Source organism: Mytilus trossulus, chromosome 4 (assembly GCF_036588685.1).
Source record: "Mytilus trossulus isolate FHL-02 chromosome 4, PNRI_Mtr1.1.1.hap1, whole genome shotgun sequence".
Taxonomy (NCBI): domain Eukaryota; kingdom Metazoa; phylum Mollusca; class Bivalvia; order Mytilida; family Mytilidae; genus Mytilus; species Mytilus trossulus.
In genome coordinates this window covers 93,613,800-93,637,977 of record NC_086376.1, presented here as the reverse complement: position 1 = coordinate 93,637,977, position 24,178 = coordinate 93,613,800, and the positions used below count along the sequence as shown (strand labels likewise).

At 31.8% G+C, this 24,178-nt stretch overlaps 1 protein-coding gene and 1 long non-coding RNA gene across 8 annotated transcripts in view; one reads left to right on the top strand and one right to left on the bottom strand.

Annotated features, from left to right (window-relative positions):
* The window catches only part of LOC134716353 (tetratricopeptide repeat protein 24-like), an 85,793-nt gene that overhangs the window by 39,109 nt on the left and 22,506 nt on the right, over positions 1-24,178 (top strand). The window lies entirely within an intron of this gene.
* LOC134716355 (uncharacterized) lies at positions 330-12,572 on the bottom strand. The gene is made up of 6 exons (XR_010106870.1): positions 12,198-12,572; positions 9,472-9,570; positions 9,094-9,147; positions 8,294-8,354; positions 4,726-4,840; positions 330-989 (listed from the first exon to the last, which is right to left on the bottom strand). It is a non-coding gene; the product is annotated as an uncharacterized LOC134716355 (long non-coding RNA).

Below are 24,178 nucleotides of genomic sequence, written 5' to 3'. Positions count from 1 at the left end.
TTTACTTTTAATGTTCGGTACTATTTTATTACTTTAAAATTATTGTAATATTTATGTACCTGTATTTTACAGTACTTAATTTGTACTGGAAATTTAGGTACTACAGATTTTTGGTTATTACTGTTACATTTTCAGCATTTTGAAAGTTTTTCTATTTCAAATCTCTTAAAATTATGATTTTCAAACATGGAATATTGTATTATTTCTGTTCCAAAATATTTAGTACAAATCAAGTACTGTAAAATACAAGTACCTAAATATTACAATAATTTTAAAGTAAAGAAATAGTGCTAAAAATTAAAAGTAAATTTCCAGTACTACATATTTTTAGTACAGAAATAGTACCTATACAAAAGTAGCTGAGTATACCTCATATCTCATTGTACTAATAAACTAAAATAGAAAGTTCTATGAAACAAGGGCTAGCTGATATACAAATGTACCAAATTGAAAGTCTAATTTACAACCATCTACTTCTTTTTTCATATATGCAAAATAGTTTTCTCATTTTAACACTGATCTTAAGGTGAAGGCAAAATGTTGACAAATAACAGGCATTTATATACCATTTAAAGATTTCAAAGTTTGGCTGCACAATATAAAGCTAAACATTTTTGTTACTTCATTTTTTATATAAAGTTCATATTCAATACATCGTGTACATGATATATGCATTTTCATTTTTTTTAACTTGTACATTTTTTTATGTTGACACAACAATCTGAATTTGAATTGTATTGTATTCTGAAAGTACTTATGGTTGAAAAAATAAACGCAATAGTTAATTCCAGTTGGTAATGGTATAAATTTCTTGACTACCATGTCTGTTAATAATGTTTAAGAGTCCACTTCTGCATATAATTGATATTTGTACCCAAGGATTCCTTCATACATTTCCACTTACATGTATCCTCCTAAGATGTTGCTCCAATGATAGAATCCTGTAATGCATACTTTGCAATCAGACTTTGGAATACTTCCTACAGTTCCTGTAATATAATAAAATCAGCATGTAATGTTTATTTCTGTATTGTAGTCCAGCAAAAAAGGTAACATCAATTTAATCTCCAATAATTTATCCCACTTATAATCAGGAGAAAACTGTATTGTATTTTAAGCTCTGACATGATAAATTGGTGATTTTATGGTGATTTACCCAGTAAAATTTTGACAATAAAACCTGGGTTTATCCAGTATTTCCCACAAACCCAGTTTCAGGACATTTTATGGTGTCAGACTACCAATTACTCACTTCAATTTAGAATGTATGTAAAAGTAGCCCTACTCTGACAAAAAAAACAGTGTGTTTGATGTCCTTGTTTACTTAAACTAACCAACAAATTTGCAGAAATGAAACTTTTGGTGAAAGAGAAATATATCTAGACCATTTTGAGCCAAAATTTACTTGTCTATGAGTTTGCAATAACAATTGAGGATTTATACGCTCCATAGTATACTAATTTAAGATTTCCAGAAAACCAGGGGTTATTTTTGGAGTACCTCTGTTCGAAGGTCAGTTATTTTGTTAGAAGGCTTTAAAGGTATGGTAAAAAAATGGCATGTAAAAAGCTGATACATGTACAAATCAGGATATACCTGGTTTCTATGAAGTTAAACTTAAGGTAAAATATTTCGAAAGCTGTGAAAATTGCAAAATTTGGTTGAACAGATTGGTATTTTTAATTGGTGATCTGACACCTTATAGCTCACTATTCTGTATCAGTTTTCTTATTGGTGAAAGCTGTACATATGCTCATTTATAGTTAGCAAAATTCAGTCATTTGAACTCTAGTGAATAGTTGTCTTATTGGCAATCGTACCATGTTAAATTTTTATAATAAACTTCTTATGAAAACAAACTCTCTTCATGTATTTGTACTACACATAACCTGTATTATGTATATGTAAGTATACTTAGTGCCTATAAAAACACAACTCAAAATCATTTTCAAGCCCCCTTCTTTCATGTCTTAACCCCTTACATCATTGCTTACAACAAATATAGCTGATATCTTAATTGATTTTATACAGTATATAACAAACAGACTAAAATATGAAACTTCATATTGACCAATGAACCATCACAATGAATATCAGGTCATTGTAAGATGAACCGTTCCCAGAAAGACATGTACTTCACCATACCATCAGTTGCAGACAAGACAAACTAGAGGCTCTAAAGAGCCTGTGTCGCTCACCTTGGTCTATGTGAATATTAAACAAAGGACACAAATGGATTCATGACAAAATTGTTTTTTGGTGATGGTGATGTGTTTGAAGTTCTTACTTTACTGAACGATTTTGCTTCTTACAATTATATCTATCATGAACCTTGCCCATTAGTAACAGAGAACTATATTTGGTAAAAATTTACATAAATTTACCAAATTAATGAAAATTGTTAAAAATTGACTATAAATGGCAATAACTCCTTAAGGGGTCAATTGACCATTTAGGTCATGTTGACTTATTTGTAGATCTTACTTTGCTGAACATTATTGCTGTTTACAGTTAATCGCTATCTATAATAGTATTCAAGATAACCAAAAACGGCAAAATTTCTTTAAAAATTACCAATTGGAGGGCAGCAACCCAACAACCAGTTGTCCAATTCATCTGAAAAATTCAGGGCAGATAGATATTGACTTGATTAACAATTTAACTTCTTGTCAGATTTGCTCTAGATGCTTTGGTTTCATAGTTATAAGCAAAAAACTGCATTTTACCCCTATGTTCTATTTTTAGCCGTGGCAGCCATCTTGGTTGAATGGCCAGGTCATCGGACACATTTTTCAAACTAGATACCCCAAAGATGATTGTGGCCTAGTAGTTTCAGTGGAGATTTTGTAAAAGATTACTTAGATTTATGAAAAATGGTTAAAGATTGACTATAAAGGGCAATAACTCCTAAAGGGGTCAACTGACCATTTTGGTCATGTGACTTATTTGTAGATCTTACTTCGCTGAACATTATTGCTGTTTACAATTTATCTCTATCTATAATAATATTCAAGATAAAAACCAAAAACAGCAAAATTTCCTCAAAATTACCAATTCAGGGGCAGCAACCCAACAACCGATTGACCGATTCATCTGAAAATTTCAGGGCAGATAGTTCTTGACCTGATAAACATTTTTATCCCATGTCAGATTTCCTCAAAATGCTTTGGTTTTTGAGTTATAAGCCAAAAACTGCATTTTACCCCTATGTTCTATTTTTAGCGGTGGCGGCCATCTTGGTTGGTTGACCAGGTCACACCACACATTTTTTAAACTAGATACCCCAAAGATGATTGTGGCCAAGTTTGGATTAATTTGGCCAAGTAGTTTCAGAGGAGAAGATTTTTGTAAAAGATTACTTTAATTAACGAAAAATGGTTAAAAATTGACTATAAAGAGCAATAACTCCTAAACGGGTCAACTGACCATTTTGGTCATGTTGACTTATTTGTAGATCTTACTTTGCTGAACATTATTGCTGTTTACCGTTTATCTCTATCTATAATAATATTCAAGATAATAACCAAAAACAGCCAAATTTCCTCAAAATTACCAATTCAGGGGCAGCAACCCGTCAACCGATTGACCGATTCATCTGAAAATTTTAGGGCAGATAGATCTTGACCTGATAAACATTTTTATCCCATGTCAGATTTCCTCAAAATGCTTTGGTTTTTGAGTTATAAGCCAAAAACTGCATTTTACCCCTTTGTTCTATTTTTAGCCGTGGCGGCCATCTTGGTTGGTTGACCAGGTCACGCCACACATTTTTTAAACTAGATACCCCAAAGATGATTGTGGCCAAGTTTGGATTAATTTGGCCAAGCAGTTTCAGAGGAGAAGATTTTTGTAAAAGATTACTTTAATTAACGAAAAATGGTTAAAAATTGACAATAAAGGGCAATAACTCCTAAACGGGTCAACTGACAATTTTGGTCATGTTGACTTATTTGTAGATCTTACTTTGCTGAACATAATTGCTGTTTACAGTTTATCTCTAACTATAATAATATTCAAGATAATAACCAAAAACAGCAAAATTTCTTCAAAATTACCAATTCAGGGGCAGCAACCCAACAACCGATTGACCGATTCATCTGAAAATTTCAGGGCAGATAGATCTTAACCTGATTAACATTTTTACCCTATGTCAGATTTGCTCTAAATGCTTTGGTTTTTGAGTTATAAGCCAAAAACTGCATTTTACCCCTATGTTCTATTTTTAGCCGTGGCGGCCATCTTGGTTGGTTGACCGGGTCAAGCCACACATTTTTTAAACTAGATACCCCAATGATGATTGTGGCCAAGTTTGGTTTGATTTGGCCCAGTAGTTTCAGAGGAGAAGATTTTTGTAAAAGTTAACGAGGACGGACGACGACGACGGACGACGGACGCCAAGTGATGAGAAAAGCTCACTTGGCCCTTCGGGCCAGGTGAGCTAAAAATAACTACATAACCTAATTCATGATATCAGTAATTGTTTAATCTTGGTCAAGCTATTTTGATAGTTTATTTTCCTAAAACTACAAGCATAACACATGGGTATATTCATATGTAATAAGAATTGAATCTTAGGAAAATCCAGAATATAAAATTCTATTCTCATAAATTTACAGTGTCTATTCCATAGAAGTCAAAAGTTAATATAAATTTTTCATGTGAAATTCACGTGAAAGTTCAATACCATTTTGACTATAAAAACTACATAACAAAAACTGTACATACCAGTTACATGTACTGTAGATACAGGGTCTCATCTACATGTATTTTTAATCAATTCATTCATGTCATTGTATAACTTCAAATCCTCTTCCATCTTTGAAGCAACAAATGTGTATTTCTGAAAATTTAAATTACATTAATTATTATAAATATAAGCCCTGAACCTGATTAATGTTTTCCAAATAAAACTAGAGGCTCTAAAGAGCCTGTGTCGCTCACCTTGGTTTATGTGAATATTAAACAAAAGACACAGATGGATTCATGACAAAATTGTGTTTTGGTGATGGTGATCATGGTGATGTGTTTGCAGATCTTACTTTACTAAACATTCTTGCTGATTACAATTATCTCTATCTATCATGAACTTAGCCCAGTAGTTTCAGTGGAAAATATTAGTGAAAATCTACAAATTTTATTAAAATTGGTAAAAATTGACTATGAAGGGCAATAACTCCTTAGGGGGTCAATTGAGCATTTTGGTCATGTTGACTTATTTAAGGTCTTACTTTGTTGTACATTATTGCTGTTTACAGTTTATCTCTATCTATAATAATATTCAAGATAATAATCAAAAACAGCAAAATTTCCTTAAAATTACCAATTCAGGGACAGCAACCAAACAAGGGGTTGTCCAATTTCATCTGAAAATTCAGGGACTAAACTTAACTGTTTTTCTCTAGGGGCCAGCTGGGCCCCTAAGATATTTTTTTCAGGGGCCCGCTTAAGATTTTAGGAGCCCACTAATCTTTATGCTAAAATAAAACAAAACTGAAAATTACTTAGTATATACTTACTAACAGTGTTCCAGCTTAAATCTCAGGGCAGAAGGGTGCTAATTTTCTGAAAGGGCACTTTAGCGCAATAACCGGGATTGTAAGGATACTTTGTATAAATTACCTTAAATATTGCTAGCTATAGGCTCAGCTGGAGAACATTAGTTGTATTTAAACCTTATTCAGAAATTAATATGTTCTTGATGTTGGTTCTAGTCAGATTTTTTTTTTTTATCAAATTATCATACCATGAAGCAAAGCAAATCATTTTGATGTTTATGTTAACAAACTTGTACATTTGTTAACTAAGTGCTCCCACGTAAGGAGGATCATTCATACAAGAAGTAAAACAGGAAGTAGTCTTCATATATGTTCAAATACAAACTTCTTTGATTCTTCTTTAAATGTATGTATATGTTCATGGTATGAAACAAAACAGTTTTTCTAATGAAGCCTCATTGTGAAATCCTACTTGTAATCTTGAAATTTTTTTCTGTGGTAACCATTATAATATTTGAATTATTGCCACCAGAAATGTATCATAAGATTTGACAATATTTATTTTAGGTTGTTTCCTATCAAAATTATCTCCCTTCAAATTTTCAACTTCCTGTTGACCTTTAGGGTGCTATAAACAGTTTCGTATAAAAAACTAGGGGTTATTCCCCAACTAAAAATAGACTTGGAGGAAAGTCCCTTTTTATCAACATAATTGGTAAAAAAGTATCATGTTTTTTATATTTGATTGTAAAAATAAGTTAATTAGCTTCAATTAAAACAGGTTGAATGATTAAAATAGTTTTTAAAAATTAGATTAAATACACATGTTTTAAGGGGAGACAAACTGTAAACATCCTGTTTTTTTGGCAGTGAAAAGTGCAAAACTTATTTGCACCCAATGTAGCTCTTTTCGGAGCAGGCGAACGTAGCCTGAAGCATAAATTTTTAGAAAGACCAGGTAAAAACCTATGAAATTTATACAGTTTTGAATATGAAAAATGTGCATGTATCATGTCTGCATGGGTGTGCACATGGCCTGATTTCAGGTTTTTTATGCATAGATTAGGCAATGTTTTCCCCATCTTCTCTGGATAAAACTTTTTGGTACTATTAAAAGTACAATTTATTTTTATTTCATTCTAAACTAGAGAAAATTCTGATTCTAATGATATCTAGTTTTATACAAGTATCTTCATTAACATTAACACCACTAAGGGTCAATTATAGATGGTCCCTCAAAATATGACGTCATAGAAAAAAACTGTTGATTGCACCTTTAGACAATATGGCTCCTTCTTTGAACATTAAATACTATCTCAATCCAAGCCATCCTCTATTAGTGTTGATCAAAATATATTTTCAATAAGTTTTTAATGAAGATTGAATATGAAACTAGATATTGGGATTTTTATTTACGAGATTTTAAATTTCGTTTTTTATTAAATATTTTTGTAAAAAGCGATTCAGGGACAAGTTACCGTCTAACACAGGCTTGTAATGACTCACAGGACAATAAGAAAACATTCCTTTCACGATGCTTATTGAACAGTAAAATAGAAAACACTGTTCAATAATGAAATTATCGTAGAAAATTTAGCAGAACTAAGAAAACATGCGGAAAGAAGAAGGTATATATATGCAACATCGTGACTCCGGATTGAAAACATAGCTATTCGACTGGGTTCAGTTATTAGAAATAACCTACTGGTTTTCGGAAATACTCTATATAATTTTCTATATCGCTTTGATAAGACAAACAGCTTTCCTTTTGGGAACAGTCTTTGTTAATATCGCGGGGGAAAGGGTACAAATCGGATTTACTTCATTTTTTTTTACAGTCGCGAGCTGGGCGATCATGATGACTAAATATATTCGCCCAGCCGAAAATCTGGTCGCCCGGGCGAGCGTTAAGTTTAGTCCCTGAAATTTCAAGGCAGATAGATCTTGACCTGATGAACAATTTAACCATGTCAGATTTGCTCTAAATGCTTTGGTTTTTGAGTTATAAGCCAAAAACTGCATTTTACCCCTATGTTCTATTTTTAGACATGGCAGCCATCTTGGTTGGTTGACCAGGTCACCGAACACATTTTTTAAACTAGATACCCCAATGATGATTGTGGTCAAGTTTGGTTAAATTTGGCCCAGTAGGAGAAGATTTTTGTAAAAGTTAGCAACGACTGATGACAGACGCCAAGTGATGAGAAAAGTCATCAATTCTGACCCAGATACATTGTATATACCATTAACATAAAGGCTTAATAAACTATATATCTAGCTTAATTTCTTGTCAGCTTTACATGCACTTCAACTCTTTTTGAAAATCAAACTCTTGAATGTTCTTTATTGTACAAGTAAACAAATTGTCAAAGCACAGTTTATAGATTTTTCTAATTTCAAATCTTTCAAGGACCATAATTGTAATTTCTTAAAACATGTATTGAAAATCTTTCTCTGGTTACCAGTCTTCTGAAATGATGGTAAAATATCAAACTTTCTGATAAAGATATCTCTTAATTATATCTATTTGACTCTAACTTAATTAATTGTTTGTCCATTAAATCATTGTCAAATAGATTGCATGGTTAGCTGTTGTTTTTCTTACAGCTATCAATTGTTGCTGGTTGATGTAATCTCTTTTCAGTGGTCTCCTTCCTCTCTTTTAGGTCAAATCGTTTCAATATTAAGTCAGATTTCACAATTTTTATTATAGCAGAATAACTTTCCCTCTTCATACAAATTGTGACTCCCCATAATACTTGAAATATAATAAAATCTATATTGTGATGTTTACTTACCAAGTAGTCCCTGTTCTCCTGATAACCCATGGCCAGGTGGTCCTGTGGAACCAGCTTCTCCCTAAAACATGCACATTTGTATTATTAATTTAAATCAATGAAAAACATACTTTTTACCATTCATTACACTATACATTTTTTAATCATTAACGATACATAATTTTCTAATTCCTTTGGCATTAATTTCAACCATATATGAATTTGTTTTCAATATATCTGTTCTCACAACAACATACAACATTCATTAAAATAAATATTATAAGTTATATGGTTCGCTACTGACCCCATACAGATCCATAGAGGGTAAGTAAAATCCATAGGGGTGTCAGAGGCTGGAGGCCGAGTCCCCTATGAGTTTTATTCACCCTCTATGGATCTGTAGGGGGTCAGTAGTTAATCGTATAACGAATTTATCGGACGCTGGACTTTTTCTGTGGCATTTTGTTAAAAAAAAACCTTAAGAAACACAACAACATTAATAGATGACGTCGCCATTAACGCGTCATGAACCCCATATGAAACTTACTAACCCCATACAGTCTCATAGGGGGTCACCACGTGACGGCGTTTAACCAATCATAAAGTGATAATTTATCTGTGATCCAAAAAAAGCCTATATATTGTACAAGAGTAATGTTAATTAAGTTGTCTTTTTACTTATTTATAAGTGGTATATAAGCATACTAATGTGAGCTCAGCATAACTCAAACACTTATCAATCAATCCTACAATATTTGCTACCATAAAAAGCCTACCATATACATTAAATCTACATGTGACAAACACTGCTGAATACATACCACAGGGCCTGGATTTCCTCTAGGTTCTGAAGTTCCTTGTACTCCTGGTTGGCCCTTAAGTAAACAAAGTAATCATTTTAATATTGACTTTCCATCAAAAGGTATGTTAAAATAAAAAAAATCCATTATAGTAAAACTTTGTGATTCTTTGCTTACATTAATCACTAGAAAGTCTTTATAAACATATAAGGTTATTCACTAATGACTATGCATTCAGATCTACATTAATTTTTTTCATAGCAAACTTTTTTTGCTTAAGACATAATTTCCCAAATAAAAATTATCAAAGTTTAACAGTTTTTACACAATTTATAATATTCTTACAAATATGTGCTATCCAACTGTTTTTTTTATTTGTTTTTTTTAGATAGTACTTACTGGAGGTCCAGCTGGTCCTCTTGGTCCAGAATTTCCTTTCATTCCTTTAATTCCAACTTCTCCTATTGCCCCGGGTACCCCAGGTGCTCCCGAGTCTCTCTGAAAATAATATTGTGTAAAATTACACCAATCAACATCAAAAATTACTTTTTCTAAACGTTTGTAGCTTAAGCTATATTCCACACACATTATCAGAAAAAAAATTATTGTCTATATTGCAATTTGACAAACACTAATTTTGATCATTGAGAAGCTTAATTTTTCCTCAACAATAGAAAACTATCAAATTGTTCAACTGACTTTTACAGAGTTGTCTCCCTGTAATGTAACATACTACCTTAGTTTAATTTTGGACCCTTTGGACCTAAATGATTAATGTAGACCAATTTAAAAAGCGGGACCAAAAATTCAGAATCTACATACACAATTAAGATTCAGCATATCAAACTTGTCAAAGAACCCCAATTATTCAGTTTTTGATGAAATCAAACAAAAAGTTTAATTCTGGACCCTTTGGGCCCCTTATTCCTAAACTGTTTGGACCAAAACTCCCAAAATCATTACCAACCTTCCTTTTATGGTTATAAACCTTGTGTTTAAATTTTATAGATTTCCATTCACTTATACTGAAGTTATGGTGAGAAAACCAAGAAAAATGCTTATTTGGGCCCCTTTATGGCCCCTTATTCCTAAACTGTTTGGACCTCAACTCCCAAAATCAATACCTGCCTTCCTTTTGTGGTCATAAACCTTGTGTTTAAATTTCATTGATTTCTATTAACTTAAACTAAAGTTATTGTGCAAAACCCAAGAATAATGCTTATTTGGGCCCTTTTTAGGCCCCTAATTCCTAAATTGTTGGAACCAAACTTCCCAAAATCTATCCCAACCTTCCTTTTGTGGTCATAAACCGTGTGTCAAAATTTCATAGATTTCTATTTACTTAAACTAAAGTTATTGTGCAAAAACCAAGAAAATACTTATTTGGGCCCTTTTTGGCCCCTTTTTCCTAAAATATATATTATAACCCCAAAAAAAGAAATAAACTGATTATTTGCATGAATTTTTTTTGCGCCACTGTCCAAGGACTACATAGCTCTGCAAAAATAAAACATCTGAAGTTATTATTTTCTGAACAGAATATATATATATTGAGCATGATCTGTAAACTTGTTACTGCTTGTCATGATCTAAAATAAATATAACTATAATATTAGGGTGCGAGTTGGGATTTTCCTTACATGTCAATGATGTTTAACCCTGCCCCTTTCTGTACATGTATAATGTGCCAGTCCCAAGTCCGGAGCCTGTAATTTAGTGGTTCTTCTTTGTGGCTTTGTTAGTTACTTAATGATATTTGTTTTTTATCATTGTTTTGTTTATTAATTCAGCCATTAGTTTTCTTGTTTTAATGTTTTATATATACATTTGTGATTTTGGGGTCTTCCATCATGTCCATACAATGTACATGTAAATGTACATGAGTAGGTGATATTGGCTTTGCTTATTGTTGAAGGCTGTACGGTGACCTTAAGCTGTTACTTTTTTGTCATTTGGTGTCTTGTGGAGAGTTGTCTCATTGACAATCAATTCCACATCTGTTTCATATTGTATCGTCTTATTGTAGTTATTGATTCATATATTTTTGCCAGTTCAAGACTTACAAAAATGTATGGGAACAATTCCCTCCCCTAGCAGGAAATTCTCTGGCCCTTGTGGTAGTTTTCTTTAAATTGTTATCCAGATATGTTTGAATAAGAGAAATCAACACAGTTGTTTTCCTTATGATATGACGTTAAATGATATCTAATGTTAAAAGTGAGGTACAGCCACCTGCGGAATAAAAGTGTACCACAGATTAGGTATTTGTGCTGGCTTTCAGTTACTGCTAGGAAGTCTTGAAACTTGTCAGTGATTGTCCTGTGTCATGTACAAATGTACATGTATGTGATAACTATTGTCCTGTGTCATACATGTACAAATGTATGCGATATTTAAACTGCAAGTGTTTTGTTATCTATATTAGACTGAGTTGATCATAGATAAGATACATGTAGTACAACATGTACAATGAAGTATCGGTTTGAATGATAAAAAAATATTCTTCTTGTCGCTAATTAGTGAGACTGTAAATTAATAGGTTTTGTTTTGATAAACTAGTAAAAAATTAGTAAAAACAATGATGTACATATACATTTGTACGTATTGTAAAACCTGAAAAGTATTTGATAAAATTGAGAATAGAAATGTGGAATGATTTCAAAGAGACAACAAACAGACAGTTTATTTATTATATGTCTCTGTTATAATACTTAGTCTTCACGCGGAGTGGCAGCCCAGGCATGTTAAATTGCTATCAGGCCTGTAAAAATCCTATCTACAGGACAGGCCTACAGAATCTAACTTATAAAAATCAAAAATTGAGCTCTGTGCCTATAGATTTAACAGTTAATTGTGAAGACTGTTAAATACTGCAAAATGAAAGGGAAAATAATTTTTCGTTTGCAGCAATATACATATTTGCAGAATTTTTCAATATTCTTTGCCCTACTCTGTTCAAATAATAAAAATTATGCAAGCAGACAACATATAAAAAAACAAATCAGGGCAAACAGGTACTTGGGCGAACGTGAAGTAATGAATTATGTCAAACGGAAGATGGAAGCTTTCAGTAATTGCAGATTTCTGTTTATTCCTGCACTATTTAATCATTTTTTTTTAGTTACCTGTAGTATATCCTCGAGTATTTATTAATTCATAGCTCCTTGGCATTGGTTGTCTTGTTAAATTAGCTAAAACAAGTACTATTGTTGTTGACAAATTATTATCGGCTGCGTTCTTCTCTTCTTCAAACGCGTCATAATCTGTATCTTTCAAGCGTTTTAAAAAAAGTCCGAATCCGGACTACAGATTGGCGGATATTTTGCTGATGTTCAAAGTATTTCTCCATGTGAAAAAAAGGTATCCCCAATCTTGTAATATATAGTGACTATATATTAAATACAAAACAAATTCTTGGAACATATAACAAATTATTTTGTTTTATAAGCATCCTTTACAAAGGAGCACCTCCACATGGACAACCCTTTTATATGGCTTTAATTTATAAAATATAATAACTTATTTAACTATTATTTCAATTAATAACTGGGACTATTATATTATTTAGTATAATCACAGATTATGACTGTGATTTCGTTGTGTGAAATAATATATATATATTTATAAAGATAAATGTTTATCTTAAATTCAATGAGAAATAAACCAGCCTTGTCTAATTAGCAATCATTTACCACACATTTAGCTTTCAAATACCATGAATTAGAATACAGGGCCTGGGGGGATCCAGAAATGTACATAAATGGGGGCCCACTGACTGGCTAAGAAGGGGCCGCCCCAGTCACGCTTCAGTGATTTTTTATATAAGCAACCAATTATTTTCCAAAAAAGAGAGGGGGGGAGGGGGGCAAGTCTGTCTCTAAAATAATATTTTACTGTCAGTCAATAAGTTTTCATAACACATAAAATTAAGAATGAAAGTGGAAAACATTTTGTCAAAGAGACAACAACCTGTCCAAATAGCAGACAATAAACAGACTACTAATCTAAGACATTATGTATATTAAAGACCATAAATTTATTCATTATAAATAAAGTTTAAAAGATAATTAAAAAATTGAAATCAGTTCTGAAGCAGATTGTATGGGAAAAGGGGGGGGGTTGATTTACCACATTCCCAAGGTACCTTTTCTTTTTACAAGTCTTCTCACACTTTTTCAATATCCTTGACCCATATCTGTCAATTATTGCAACTTTATTTACTTTGCCTTTTTTTTCTGTAACTATTTCCCTACATTGATTGGAAAATAATTCCCATAAGAATGGGGACACTCAAAATTTTACATTAACCTTTTCCCGAGTAATAAGGACAATCCTAAATAAACTACTTAAAATATACCTAATATTTAATACTAAAAATTATAAAAACTAAATAAAGATAAAGCTTTTTACATGTTTTAGTTTAAATTTTCCCCATTGTTTGACAAACCCGGATAACTCATCAACTCTTTCGGGGAATTGAGAAATCTTTTACAGTATAAAAAACAGTATGGAATATTTGGAAAGTGTACAAACAAATAAATTGCTATCTAGTCAATACACATATAATCCTTGATATGATATTTTTTCCTCCTTAATTTGGTTAAGGGATTAAGTTATTAACATTCGCCACTTTTATAATGCATGTTGAATCAGACGTTTTTGATATTTGTGAAAACATAGCAGTTTTATACTGCACTTTAAATATAGAAACTTCAAAAATTGATATACATTCAAATTAATTTTCATTTATTGACAACGTATAGTACATATAAAACTCTTTTCTGTATGCTTACTGTTTTTATTCACATGTACTATTTAATGTTTAACTACTGTGCAGATTGAAATTGCTCACAATTTTTTTTTTACTTTAATTTAATAGTTTGAGGAAAAGTTTCATGCACAGTAAAAAAAAGGGAGATAACTCATTTTTTGGAAGTAAATGATCTATTTACAGTAACAGCTAGTATCTATTTCATAAAGTGGAGTTACTTTCCTTTTTTAAAAGTTTAAAAGAAAAGAAGATATTAGATGTGTGAAAGTAATTAAATTTACAAATTAATAATTATAGAAACATTACTACTAAATCAATTAGTCCATCACTATAATATATGCATCTATGAAATTGAAATTCAAATGAGAGTTACACATGTATACAAAATTCCATTTTTGTGATTCTACTAGAGATAATTAATATAAACAGTGATAAAAATATATATTTAAAGACCAACATATTTTTGTAGTTGCATTTAATCCACTATCAAGGGAGATAATTCATGCTTAAAAATGATAAATATTAACCATTAACATTGGTTCTATGTCCTTCTTTTATGTACATCTTTACACTACCAACAATTTGACTAGCGTTTACATGTACATTAAATGCCGCTATAAAAACAGTACTTTTAGGAAACATTACTATTCAGTACATTAAATGCCGCTATATAAACAGTACTTTTAGGAAACATTACTAATCAGTACATTAAATGCCGCTATATAAACAGTACTTTTAGGAAACATCACTATTCAGTGCATTAATTTTTATATCATTTTCAGTAATGTTGGGAAAAAGTTGATAACAGTACTGAAAATTACAGTCATTTTTCAGTACTGAAAATTTCAGCCATTTTTCAGTACTGAAAATTTCAGCCATTTTTCAGTACTGAAAATTTCAGTCATTTTTCAGTACTGAAAATTTCAGTTATTTTTTCAGTACTGAAAATTTCAGTCATTTTTCAGTACTGAAAAATTCAGTCATTTTTCAGTACTGAAAATTTCAGTCATTTTTCAGTACTGAAAATTTCAGCCATTTTTCAGTACTGAAAATTTCAGTCATTTTTTCAGTACTGAAAATTTCAGTCATTTTTCAGTACTGAAAATTTCAGTCATTTTTCAGTACTGAAAATTTCAGTTATTTTTCAGTACTGAAAATTTAAGTAATTTTACAGTACTGAAAATTCAATCATTTTTAAGTACAGAAATTTGTAGTCAAATTCAAGACCTAATAAAAAAAACTCGGTTATGCTATCATATATATCATAAGCCCCAAGGGTGAGTTGGGAATAGAAATATGCTCACTTGGTCCTGTTCCGACCGGCAGTAAAAAGCTTGATAAAGTTGGGCGTCCGTCTGGCTGTGAAAGATGTATCAAGTTTGCAGCCTCGTCCTGCCAGAATGCATATATCGAGGTTTAATCCAACGCCTCGAGTAAAGAAAGTTACAAGATCTCTGCACGTTAAGAACCCTTGCAACAACTCTTCTTGTTGCATGGCAAAATTTCTGTCCCTTACTTATATACCTTTATTTTCCAGGGGAAGTCGAAATTCCCCCTGATCATCATCGGGATGGGCCTCTATTATTACAAGACCTACTAGTACCTGTTGTATTTATTGTTAACTTGTTCTAGTCCAGAACCATCGTGAAACATTTGCCACTGGACATAAAGCAATCAACAATCAATAAAAAATAATCATCAACAAATATCATAATTTGTCTGGGATAAAAACAAGAATTTTATTTTAAAACTCCATGGCTATATGTATTCTTTCATTTCAACACATTAATACATTAAAGAGGATTCTTTTGATGAACTGTATGACCACATTCTTCATGTGCCTGTTTCAAGCCACGATTTCTCATTTTTGATTGTCGTTATTTGTTGTATATCATAATTGGTGTTATTCAATGTTTTTGGCGTAAACCAGTGCGTGTTTTTTTTCCTGACGATTAGTTTCGCTAGTTATCAAGATGAATTTTACAGCTTTCCATGCGCAATGATGTTTTTATTGTTGATTCATGTGAAAGACGGAAAAGGAGCTGTCATAAAGACAGTCAAATTCAATCACATAAGCAACAAATACAAAACCACCAGACAGAGGTCATCAATACAGTTTTTCAATATTAAGCAGTCAACACCATACAAGAAGTTCTGAATTGCTCCGACAAAAAAAATAGATGTCATCTAGATGTAAAGCACAATGTCAGAATATCGTTCATTAAACTAAGACATATCTATAACATGACTTTGTCCGACTTGAACCGATTTTGTCGACGTCTGACGTTGAACATTATGGTTATATATATATATTATCCTTGTTCTGTTGTTGTTAGTTGGGAGGCATACCACATCTCCTTGGTTTATTAATAGAACTAAATATGTAGATTATATATGCAGTCGTCTATATTAAAACTGTTACTCTTTCATACTTTCTTGTAGCACTTGAAATGCAATGAAGTCTTTAATATAGTTCACGTTTCTCCTATAGATAGAAAAGATTCTTCTGATACCATGACAGTTTGTTATCAATAATAATTTAAAAGTTATTTAAAAGGATAAGCACACGTTTCAAGATATTTTTTTAACATTAACCTTGGATCAAGTCAGGAACCTGTAGTCTAGTGGTTGTGGTTGGTTCATTTCGGTCATATTTGTTGTTTGAAAATTGTTTTGTTATACATTAGGCAGTTAATATTCTGATATGAATTGTTTCATATTCATATTTCACATGTTTAAACCTTTTATAGCGACTTTTACTAACTCTATCAAGGTCGTACAGTCGACTACACTTGTGTATATCTACCTAATACTTTGGTGAATTATTATAGTTGTATCATTGAAAATTATAACCACATTCCTTATTTTTACCAACACTGATATTTTCTATTCAACGGCAAGAAAAAAGAACTTTGCTTCTTATTGTTCTTTGTGTGGTTTTAGTATAGCATAAGAATTTTGTCAGCAGTAGATTTTGAATGAAAAGCTGGACTTATTTTTAGGGTAGTAAGGCAGAATCCAATTTAAATACATATTCTAAATATGAAAAGAAATGTTAGTTAAATCTCCACAAAACAGTAACACTTCTACCAAAGATAGTTCAGTCAATTACTAATTGGAGTCTTATTCGGTTTTCTTCATCTTTTACGTTCCAACTAAAAGAGTGTTCATTTGCCAAAAAATGCCTTTTTTGTCCTTGACCTAAAGCACATTCAAAATCGATTAGTTTAAAAGAATTATCTAAACTACAGACAAATTTTCTACCTATGAAATCAAAGTGAATCGAGCCATCACATGATGGGAAATGAACACGAATCGAGTCTTCACAAGAATTTAACAGTAACTGAACCTATTTTAGATAATATTATAGAAAGTAAATATGATTTTTTTTTGGTCGTGAGCATGTTTTATACAACCTCTCTTTATTTCTTTCTTGTTGTTCAAATTTCTTGGTCCTCAACAGTAAAAGTCAGTCCTGTAAGCTCTAACCAATAATGTCTAAAATACAACTTATAAGATGCAACAAGAATGCTCAAGCTGAAACGTCTCGCCTGCTTTTCTATTCACGAATTATTTATGCTGATAGACCAAGGAAAAAGTTTTAGTACAGGTGTCACATAAATCACACATTGTCAAAGATCCATGAAAATGAAGTCAATGTGAGATAAATCAATTTAAGACAGAAAGACATGTTTAGCTGACAATCATTATACACACGTAATATATTTTTGCTTTTGCTTATCTCATAAAAGAAACAGCCCTAACCATGAAAATTACATATTGACCAATGAACCTTGAAAAAAAGTCAAGGTGACTCGTCAGATGAACCCTGCTAGACAGACATTTAAATCATAAAATCATTTCATTCACTAGATATAGTTTTATCTACTAGTATTGCTAAAAGAAAAAGACAAAAACAAAATTTAACATTGACCTGTGCAAATTAGACAAATAATTAGTACACAAGACGCATAGAAAACTAATGACTATAAAGCAACACGAACCCCACCATGGGTTTGATTTCGATGCTCCTGAAGGGTATGCTGATCCTGCTCCACATATAAATGTAGCACCCATCCTGTTGCTTATGTTATTACAAACCTGGTAAATAGTCCAATTCGGTAGTTTACTAATAGGTAAGTGAGAAATTAACATAATACAAATAGAAATTTGTTTTCAAGCAGTTGCTTGATATTGAAAATGAGGTCAAGTCCAACAGATATAATACAGACTTTCGTTATACATGTATAAGCCACAAGGTATGAAGCCTCCAATTCAAGTCAATTACCATATGAAATATCAAGCTCAATACAAAAAGCTAACGCCATAGGATTGTTATCTGTACCTTTCGCATGTCACAGGCACAACAAGAAAGCAAAAAGACAAGCAATTTCATGTACATCGATGACTCGAATCCTGGATTTTTAATTAGTTGTATTTGTTGATCAACTTTGGAACAAATTACTCAGGGAAAGGGTCTTACTTGCAAAAGACAGAACGAAAGATATTCATTCTTTTATGATTTTTTTCTTATCCATTTATCAACTTAATATTCTAAAAATAATTTATTCAAACGCCTTCTATTTATTTTAAGGTACCTTCTCATTGCTTGTCTCATGTCAAACAAACATAAAAACAAATCTGTTGATTTAGTTTCCATTCACAATGCAGAGCATGCTACATGTATCAAGTGTACGAATGGTAAACTATGTTTCCCTTTTGATTTTTGTTTGGTGTTTTTTATCGATTGATTGCTGTCGGATTCGAATGCGGTTTTTTTTTGGAGGAGGGACAAGGACCCAGTCCTCTATATGGAGCTACATGAATGAGCTAGCATAAACTTTCTACATGTCCCACACCATGGAAAAGACTATTTCAATGTTTTGTACTTTAATGTTTCATTTTAAACTAAATTTTCTCTTTTTAGAATTTATCTGTAATGTTCATACACTAATTTTAATTTAAATTGTATATTATTATGAACGAGCGTCTAGTTTGGAAAATATACACTCATGGCAAGTTATTACAGGTTCCTTCGGTCACTTTAAAAATACACCACTGTATGTCTCGTACAGTATTGTTTAAATGTTCTCCCCTGCACATAATTACTATTAGTATCCATGGAATCTTTTATTCATTTGTATGTTACAGTCTTGTAGGATGTTGATTCAATGATAAAATCCTGTTAAATAAACCGTATTAGACTCTTGGAATTCTTCATTCTGTTACTGAAATCTAGAAATAAAATTCAGGGTACAATTTTCGTAAAATAATCATCAAATACTACGGTAACCTTACCAATCATGGTTATTGTTAAGGGATTTAAAGATGAGTCCACACATTTCGCATTTCTGACAAGTGCAATGGTGAGATTAAGGAATGTTTGTGACTTATAATTTATCATTGCAGTCTCCATGATAAACTAGAACAAGATATTTCTAATAATAACATTAACGGTACCAATTTTTCTGCACCAGATTCACATTTCGACAATACATGTCTCTTCAGTGATGCTCGTGGCCAAAATATTTCAAATCCAAAGCGTATATAAAAGATGAAGAGCTATAATAAGTTAACCAATTTTACCCTTAAAATTAGATCTATGAATATTTTTTAGTTTTTGCTATAATTTTTTTTAATTATCCGTAGTTATGGATCGAGTATTATACACATATATATTTTTTTAAATTCTGTATTTTACTGATAAATATACTCACTTTTAAAGTCAACATCACACTTTTACACTAACAGCAGCAACTGCAGGTGAGCTACAGAGTTCTGTGGATCCATTTATCCATATATCCCTATGAAGATTTCTTTTTCCCTAGTTTGGTAAAATAATTAAGCTCATTAGTATGCAGAGGAAAACAGTTTTTTACAATTTTAGATAAGTTAACGGACAATGATAACGGATAAAAATTTATGAATATAGCAAAGTGGGCTAAAACAAATATGACAACCAAATCTTTTGAATGGATTTTTGAAACTTTTCTGTAGGCTGATAAGACTTAAAAGAAATTATTTTGCTCAACATGCCCAGAGCATGAGGAAAATTAATTCTCTGCAACTTAAAATGCAGGAACTAAATTGTGTACAAATTAAAATAAATTAAAAATGAAGCTTTGCTGCAGTAAAATATAAACTTGCGTAGCAACAGATCAAAATGATTAGATCTATTCGTCAACCTCCCCCCTCCCAAAAAAAAACCATCAAATGATTGTCCCCTTAAAACAAAACAACCCTGACCATGGCAACCATAAAAGAACCATTGTAGAAAAGTTACAGATTTCATTACAATTGACCCGGAGACAAGTTATAAAGTGACACAGTTTTGAGGGCAACATCCAGTGGCGGATCCAGAAATTATCATAAGTGGGGGCCCGCTGACTGCCTAAGAGGGGCCCAGCTCTAGTCAAACTTCAGTGATTCCCTATATAAGCTAGCTAATTTGTTTTCCCAAAAAGAAAAGGACAGTACAAAATATGTTAAGAATCTAATCTAAAATCAAAATCAAAATAATCCTCGAACAAAATAAAAATGTATATATAGAAAAGGTGACTAGATGCTCTGCAAGGGAAATTTGCATATTTCGAATTCTACTTAATATGTTATTTACCAGCAATTTAAAAAAATAATAAATACATATTTGAGCAATAAAACAAAGAATTTTCATCATAGGATCGGGATATTGTAACATGATAAAATAATTCGAATGTGAAATGGTGGTAGCTAACCACGGATCCAAGAAAAGACACGTATTATATAATTATGTCAATAAATACGATATTAAAATAAGAAGATGTGGTATAATTTCCAATGAGATTTCTGTTTACTACAAGCTATAGCTATTGGAAGAAAAAGCTCCAGTAAAATTAAATTTTATCAAGCTTAACTTAAAGGATTGGAGAGGACTTGTTATCTGAAAGACAGAGAAAACAACATGATTTTTTTTTATATCAGGCACTTTTCAATATTCCCAACTATAGAATCCGACAAACTAACGAAAAAGTTTTTTTTTAGTGAGAACAACAATTTATCAAACCACATTTATATCGTCAATATAAAAATAAAGAGATGTGATATGATTTTCAAAGTTTAAAAAATAAATGGATTTAAGCATGTATAATCGGCTATTACAGATTCCGACATGAAAAATAAGAATGAATACACAAACTGACGGCCTAATTCACAATAAAACAATTTAAGAAAAACATATATGACATACACGAACCAACGACAAACACTGAACTACGGGCTCTTGACTTAAAACAGGTACATTAAGAATTTGGCGGGTTAAAAATGTCTGTGTGTGCTCATTTCTCCCCAAAACTATCACAACACAAGACCAAACTATAAAAAAAACCAGATGCTCCGCAGGGCGCAGCTTTATACGGCCGCAGAGGTTGAACCCTGAACGGTTGGGGCAAGTATGGACACAACATTCAAGCTGGATTCAGCTCTAAATTTGGATTGTGATTAAATAATTGACACAGCATAGGTTTCTGACACAGAATGAATTTGGTACAATGAACTTAAAATTTTTGTTTTGCCTTTGAGCAATTCACTATGCTGTTGAATATTAATCCTCTCCAAAAATGTTTGAAGAAATTTTCTTTTTATCTATGAAGTTTTAAATGAGAAAAATTGAACCCCCCCCCCCCCCATTTTTTTTCACATCCCCCTATCCTTTATTCCAAAACTGATCTCAATTCAAATTTCTAATGGAGTTTGCAACAATAATTACTCATTTAAATACATCATAAAATATTAAAATGTAAAAAAGTGCTTGTTATCACTGAATGGTAAAGATTGTTCTAATTTATCAGTCGGTAGTAAAAGTGAATATACATTGTATATTGTATAAAACAATGATTTAAGTTGATTCAACTACCTATTCTGGACAAAGAAAGATAACTCCAATTGAAATTATTGCTATTGCACAATATTGTGCAATTAGATATTTCTTGCTATTGCGCAATACTGTGCAATTGAAAATACTTGCTATTGCACAATACTGTGCAATTGAAGATTTCTTGCTATTGCACAATACTGTAGAATACGTTACTAAGTTGGAAAACTTGTGTCTAATCCATTTGTCTCTTTTTGGAACAATAAAATATGTTTAAACTACAATACTGTGCAATTGAAAATGTCTTGCTATTGCACAATACTGTGCAATTGAAGATTTCTTGTTATTGCTGAGTACTGTGCAATTGAAAATTTCTTGCTATTGCACAATACTTAATATAATAATTTTAGATCCTGATTTGGACCAACTTGAAAACTGGGCCAATAATAAAAAATCTAAGTACATGTTTGGATTCAGCATATCAAAGAACCCCAATAATTCATTTTTTGTTAAAATCAAACTAAGTTTTATTTTGGACCCTTTGGACTTTAGTGTAGACCAATTTGAAAACAAGACCAGACATTAAGAATCTACATACAAAGTTAGATTTGGCATATCAAAGAACCCCATTAATTTAATTTTTGATGAAATCAAACAAAGTTTGATTTTGGACCCCAATTACCAACTTGAAAACTGGGCCAATAATAAAAAATCTAAGTACATTTTTAGATTCAGCATATCAAAGAACCTTCAGGATTCAATTTTTGTCAAAATCAAACAAGTTTAATTTTGGACCCTTTGGACCTTAATGTACACCAATTTGAAAACGTGACCAAAAATTAAAAATTTACATACAAAGTTAGAATCGGCATATCAAAGAAACCCAATTATTCATTTTTTTTATGAAATCAAACAAAGTTTAATTTTGGACCCTTTGGGCCCCTTATTCCTAAACTGTTGGGACCAAAACTCCCAAAATCAATAATAACCTTTCTTTTATGGTCATAAACCTGTGTTTGAATTTCATAGATTTCTATTTACTTATACTAAAGTTATGGTGCGAAAACCAAGAAATATGCTTATTTGGACCCCTTTTTGGCCCCTAATTCCTAAACTGTTAGGACCAAAACTCCCAAAATCAATACCAACCTTCCTTTTGTGGTCATAAACCTTGTGTTTAAATTTCTTAGATGTATATTTACTTATTCTAAAGTTATGGTGCGAAACCAAGAAAAATGCTTATTTGGACACATTTTTGGCCCCTAATTCCTAAACTGTTAGAACCCAAAATCAATTCCAACCTTCCGTTTGTGGTCATAAACCTTGTGTCAAAATTTCATAGATTTCTATTTACTTAAACTAAAGTAACTGTGCAAAAAACAAGAATATGCTTATTTGGACCCTTTTTGGCCCGTAATTCCTAAAATGTTGGGATCAAAACTCCCAAAATCCATCCCAACCTTCCTTTTGTGATCATAAACCTTGTGTTAAAATTTCATAGATTTCTATTCACTTTTACTAAAGTATTAGTGCGAAAACTAAAAGTATTCGGACGACGACGACGACGCCAACGTGATAGCAATATACGACGAATTTTTTTTCAAATTTTGCGGTCGTATAAAATTCAGTTGCAATGATCGGATCATCATTTAATACTATCAATGACGATATCAGATCATGTGCGGGATCCAAACCACGGAACACCCTGAAACTTAACACAAAATAAAAAAATTCGAAAAACTTGAATTGGGTTTCAATCACCAAAACTCCCTCTCCCCTCATGCCGGATCCGCTAATGCAGACTCAACTTTTGAGTGGGTCATTTAGGTTTAAAAAAATTGATAACAATACATAATAACTAACTGATATTAAATTGTAACCGAAAATGGAGAGAAAAATCATTCCAGACGTATGTTGCAATGGATTACAGTAGTTTTAATAAATATTTATATGACAGAAGTATCATGGAAAACCTAAACTGATCATGAATGTGTCAGAAGAGGTAGTATACACGGTTTATGTTCTTCTCATACGTACATATATTATGATAGTATGATACTAAATCCTTAGGATTGTGCCTGATATTCATATGATGAAATCATATTTTTTCTATCAGTTTAATTGAAGTCTGGAGCTGGCATGTCAGTTAACTGCTAGTAGTCTGTTGTTATTTATGTATTATTGTTACTTTGGTTACATCTAATGACATCAGACTCGAACTTCTCTTGAACTGAATTTTAACGGCGTACTGTTGTGCGTTAACTTTACTTTTCCACATTGGCTAGAGGTATAGGGGGAGGATTGAGATCTCATAAACATGTTTAAGCCCGCCGCATTTTTGCGCCTGTCCCAAGTCAGGAGCCTCTGGCCTTTGTTGGTCTTGATTATTCTAATTTTAGTTTCGTGTGCATAATTTGGAAATTAGTATGGCTTTCATTATCACTGGACTAGTATATATTTGTTTAGGGGCCAGCTGAAGGACGCCT